Here is a 5,844-nt window from a genome sequence, read left to right as displayed (position 1 = left end):
GCCCTGCCGTCGGTGGCCACCACCAGGCTGCACCTCTCCTTCCCTTCTTCCCCCTGTTTCTTCCCCCTCCCTTCTCACCGAATCTCTCTCTCGCTCTCACCAGGGAGCGCCGCCGCCCGGAGATTCCCGAGCTCGCCGTCACCGGGAATGAGGCCCCGGGGCCAGATCTATCCTCTCCGGTCCTCTCCACGCCCGGATCCCTCCATCCCCGGCGAGCTCTGCCTCCCTCCATCGCCGGAGCTCCGCCGGATGCCTCGCCGTTGACCCTGCCATCTGCTTCGTTCGCCTAGGCAGCACCCAGTCTCTGCTTCATCCACGCGAGGGAGACGAGCGCAGCGCTCCTGTTTCGTTGACCGAGTCCGCCCGAGCCGGCCCGCTGCTGTTTTCCCCTGCAGGCCTCCCTCTCCGTCTAAACCGGCCCAAGGCCACTTGGTGAGCAGTCCCAGATCCAGCGCCCACTAGTCCGGCCTAGTTCTAGTGGTTTCAGCCCAATGCATGTTTTTTTCCCTGCCTGCAATTTTATCAATTATGCAGAGACTGCAGTTTTGTAGAAAAGGCCTTCAACTTCATGCATTTAATATCTCATAAACCGTGCATCGGATTAAAACAAACTTAACATGAAACTTGCTTAGTTTTTCATCTAGTTTAATAATATGTCGTTTTCATCCATGTTTAAAATATTTAAAATGCTGTTTGTTTAAATTTTCTCCTATGCCATGTTAAAAATGATTTATTTCATAACTTAATAACCGTAACTCCGAATTTAATGAATTTTATATGTAAACGGGGTAGAAAAATGTCTAGTTTAACATGGTGTACTTGTTTTGCATGTTTAACAACTCTAAAATATGGTTTAGGGCAGAACAGCACCAAATCTAAAATATGCATATGGGGATTTACCAGAATTTGTTGTTTGTTGTTCCGGCCTCATTTAAACTTGCCTAGATAGATAGTTTCTTTATGCTTCACCTCTTGCCTGTTTAACAACATTTAATATTGTTTGGTACCTAAACGAGATCAAACTAAATAATTTGAATGTGGTGTTTCGTCAATATGCAACCCGTTGCATGTTGAGCTCCACTTAATTTGTAGGATTGCTTGTGCATTTTGCCATGCCATGCTTCGTTAAACCGTACATGCATCATACTTGATTGTGCATCATGCCATGATTATGTGGTGTTTGTTTACTATGTTGTTTGCTTCTTTCCGGTGTTGCTTCTTCGGGTTGTTACCGATAACGTCGCATTTGTGAGGAACCGTTCGTCTACGTCCGTTTGTCTTCTTCATGGACTCGTTCTTCTTCCTTGCGGGATTTCAGGTAAGATGACCATACCCTCGAAATCACTTCTATCTTTGCTTGCTAGTTGCTCGCTCTTTTGCTATGCCTATGCTGCGATACGTACCACTTGCTTATCATGCCTCCCATATTGTTGAACCAAGCCTCTAACCCACCTTGTCCTAGCAAACCGTTGTTTGGCTATGTTACCGCTTTGCTCAGCCCCTCTTATAGCATTGTTAGTTGTAGGTGAAGATTGAAGTTTGTTCCTTGTTGGAACATGGAGATGTTGTTCCTTGTTGGAACATGTTTACTTGTTGGGATATCACTATATATCTTATTTAATTAATGCATCGATATACTTGGTAAAGGGTGGAAGGCTCAGCCTTATGCCTGGTGTTTTGTTCCACTCTTGCCGCCCTAGTTTCCGTCATATCGGTGTTATGTTCCCGGATTTTGCGTTCCTTACGCGGTTGGGCTATTATGGGAACCCCTTGACAGTTCGCCTTGAGTAAAACTCCTCCAGCAATGCCCAACATTGGTTTTACCATTTGCCACCTAGCCTTTTCTTTCCCTTGGGTTCTGCAGACTCAAGGTTCATCATTATTTTACCCCCCCGGGCCAATGCTCCTCTGAGTGTTGGTCCAACCTGTCAGCTGCCGGTGGCCACCAGGGGCAACTCTGGGCTGGCCTACCCGTACCTAGGACAATCTGAGTGTGCCCTGAGAAAGAGATATGTGCAGCTCCTATCGGGATTTGTCGGCACATTCGGGCGGTGTTGCTGGATTTGGTTTAACTTGTCGAAGTGTCTTGTAGAACCGGGATACCGAGTCTGATCGGAATGTCTCGGGAGAAGGTCTATTCCTTCGTTGACCGTGAGAGCTTGTCGTGGGCTAAGTTGGGACACCCCTGCAGGGATTTGAACTTTCGAAAGCCGTGCCCGCGGTTATGGGCAGATGGGAATTTGTTAATGTCCGGTTATAGAAAACCTGAAGTTGACCTTAATTAAAATGCATCAACCGCGTGTGTAACCGTGATTGTCTCTTCTCGGCGGGGTCCGGGAAGTGAACACGGTGTCGGAGTTATGCTTGACGTAGGTTGTTGTAGGATCACTTCTTGATCATAGTTTCTCGGTCGTGCTTTGCCTTCTCTTCTCGCTCTCATTTGCGTACGTTTAGCCACCATATATGCTAGTCGCTTGCTGCAGCTCCACCTCATACCTTTTACCTTACCCATAAGCTTAAATAGTCTTGATCGCGAGGGTGCGAGATTGTTGAGTCCCCATGACTCACAGATACTTCCAAACCCAGCTTGCAAGTGCCGATGAGTCCGTGCAGATGACGCAACCAAGCTCAGGAGGAGCTCGATGAAGATCTTGTCCTTTATGTTGTTTCGTTCTAGTTGATCAGTAGTGGAGCCCAGTCGGGACGATCGGGGATCTGTGTAGCATTTGGGGTTCTTCTTTTATTTTGGTTCCGTAGTCGGACCTTGATTGTATCTGGTTGATGTAATGCTTTATTCATGTAATTGTGTGAAGTGGCGATTGTAAGCCAACTATGTATCTTTTCCCTTATGTATTACATGGGTTGTGTGAAGATTACCTCACTTGCGACATTGCTTTCAATGTGGTTATGCCTCTAAGTCGTGCTTCAACACGTGGGAGATATAGCCGCATCGAGGGCGTTATAAGTTGGTATCAGAGCCTTCCCCGACCTTAGGAGCCCCACTGCTTGATCGTTTTTAGCAGTCATTTTTGAGTCTAGAAAAATGTTTTGAGTCTTTTAGAAACTATATATCGGAGAGTTTAGGAATTCTTTTTACTCCCCAGTCCCTTCATCGCTCTGGTAAGGCATCCTGACATAGAGTTTTGACTCTTCTCTTCTCAAATTTCACTAAAAAAAATTAGGATCACGCGGGTATCTTGGAATCATTCTGATGGTTTTGTGACGAGAACATTGTTCTTGGTGCCTCCTGTCATTTAGGGGTTGTGGCAGTGTCTCGGGGAGTTGAGCTCCGAGGTGTTGTCGTCACAACTTTATCGTTGCAGTTCTGGAATACCTGAGATAGTTTCGCCGACATCAAAAATCTCTTTTATGCAGTTGTTGGTGAGATAACCTCGACGCCACCCAGTACTGGGGCGGGAGTTCGGGAGTATTGCCATAACTTGTATAACAGATGCTTTTCGAAGGTTGAGGTAGACGATTTCCGAAGGTTTCTTGGTTATGTGTTGAAGGATGGATACAGCTGGATGTAGGATTTGCTAGTTTTGGGTGAGATATTATGGTTCCCCTGTATCCCCAACACCTGATTGCATAACAAAATTTCGGGAGTTTATAAGTGGGAATTCAAGTAGCTCCTAGGATTTCTTTCCAACAGATGTATGATACGAAATTGGGGTTCGACGTCTAGTGGTCCGCCTATTCACGGTTGGTTTTACAGTGGTCTCATTGTGTCTTAAAGAGTCCTTGGCTATGCCGACTCGGGGACGCTTCGTATGTCATGTGCACTGCCTTGTACATGATGGTGTTGTACGATCGAGCCCGTGTAGGCCCCACCATGAAAACTTCGGGCGAAATCTCTATCATATGTTTGTTCCGGCTTATTCTGCAAGCCAATCCTTTGTTTTGTTTTGAGTTGTGGTATTCGAGTTGCTTCGAAGTCAAATGTTGATTCCATACCTTTCCTAAACGGTGTTCTCATACTCCGATGTGAACACTAATCCTTCATGATAATCGAGATTGCCATGTCAATCCTTTTTCAACCGGCGTGTTTCTCTTCAAGTGGATCCAATCATCTTCAACATTCGCAAGATCTAGTACCAGTTCTTCTCAACGGTGTTTGTTTCATCCATCTCCAAGTTGCCTTTGTTTTCCCGCCCACCCACCCTTTTTCCTCAAGGACTCGGATTTCTTAATCAAGTATCCTTTTATTCTTGTGAAGTCTCTTCATTCTTTTCTTTCAATGTTCGTATCCGGTGATTCTCATGAAGATTCTAACAAAGCTTCAAGTTCGTCACTCTTCACTCATTTTCTTCTCCGGTGGATTTAGTTCAAGCTTTGGTATTGAGCATACTCCTTTTCTTTTTGCCCAATGCCTATTTATGCCGGTGCACCTCTTAATCTTCCCCGCTTGCTATTCTTTTGTTCCGGAGTGCTAAAGATATCTCAGAAGATTCGTGTTTCCACTCTTAATCCGTTCAAGCTATTTTGACGATGTTATCTCATTCAGGCCTTTTAACTCAACCGATGCAACCTCTCCTTTAATCATTTCAATGTGTTTCTTTTGAGTGGGCCCCAACCCACAGGTCTTTTCCCAGGATCTTACCCGACTCTTCTTATTTTCCCGGAGTTTTTCAAATTCGTTTCAAAGATTGACATAAGAATGATTTATCATCAATCAAATGTCTTTCTCCAAGATCTTTCAAATTCTTTCCATCGTTGGCTCAACCTTTCTAATTTTCATTCCGGAGTGTCTAAACAATTCATGGTGGTGTTTCTCGTCGTCATTCTCGGATTTTGAAGACGAAGAAGATTTTTCCTCTCAATCTTGGTCCGTTCTCTTCAAGATTCGTGATTCTAGCTTGTTGCCATCCTCTCATAATTGTTTTTGATTGTGAGAATTCTTTTCACCTATCCGGAGCAATTCAAGATTCTGTTCAGTTTGATTATCCGGAGCCCATCATCTGAGATTTATTCATTCTCGGCTTTCAGCTATGGTTCTCCAAAATTGTACCGGTGCTTCGTTCAAGTATCTCTAATCAGTTCGTGATTCCTTCGTTCTTATGTATCTAGATTCTCTCAAGCATCTTCGTTCATTTGCAAATTCTTCCCGGTGATTCATTATCATTTATTTTCGTTCATCTCCAATTCTTACGGTGGTTCTTTCAAGATTTCTCTTCCTTCTTTATCTTATTAATTCATTCGTTGTTCCAATCCTACCGGTGGTTCGTTGAAGACCTTCTCAAGTTGGGCGCCATATTTATGTTAATCCTTCTACGAGAATAAGTAGTATGTCAAATCCGTTGCTTGTCATCAATTTAATTGGTGAAGGATAAGCATAATGTAATTCTTATTCTTGTTTCATCCAAGTGATTAGTTCCTTATTCCAGAGGCTCTCCAAATTCTTGGGTTCAATAGCTCATCTTTCTTTTTCCGGAGTTCCAAGCTCTATTTATCACGGAGATCCATCTAAATCATTACAAGGTTTCACCTTGTGTTCCCAACTTCTCTTTATCTTCGTAATTCTTTTGTTTACCGGAGTTCTTCACGAAGGTTCTACATGATGGTTCATCAAGGATTTGTATTCTTTCTCGAAGTGTTCATCGAGATTCTTTTCTAAGGAGCTCAAGTATTCTTCATCTTGCATCCGGAGTGCAATTCTTTCTACCTTATCATTGGAGGTGGTATTATGTCATTCTTGATAATTTGAGTTAATGTTTCATGATTCACATGTTATTAAGAATGAGGTATTTTAAATCCACCAACCAACTAGTTGGAGCTATCTTGTGTCATGTTTCACCTAAAGCCTTCCCTAAGGATCGTTGCTATTTATGGTTCTCATAAATGATG

Source organism: Triticum dicoccoides, chromosome 1A (assembly GCF_002162155.2).
Source record: "Triticum dicoccoides isolate Atlit2015 ecotype Zavitan chromosome 1A, WEW_v2.0, whole genome shotgun sequence".
Taxonomy (NCBI): Eukaryota; Viridiplantae; Streptophyta; class Magnoliopsida; order Poales; family Poaceae; genus Triticum; species Triticum dicoccoides.
The sequence above is the reverse complement of the archived record's forward strand: the minus strand, read 5'-3'. Positions refer to the sequence as shown.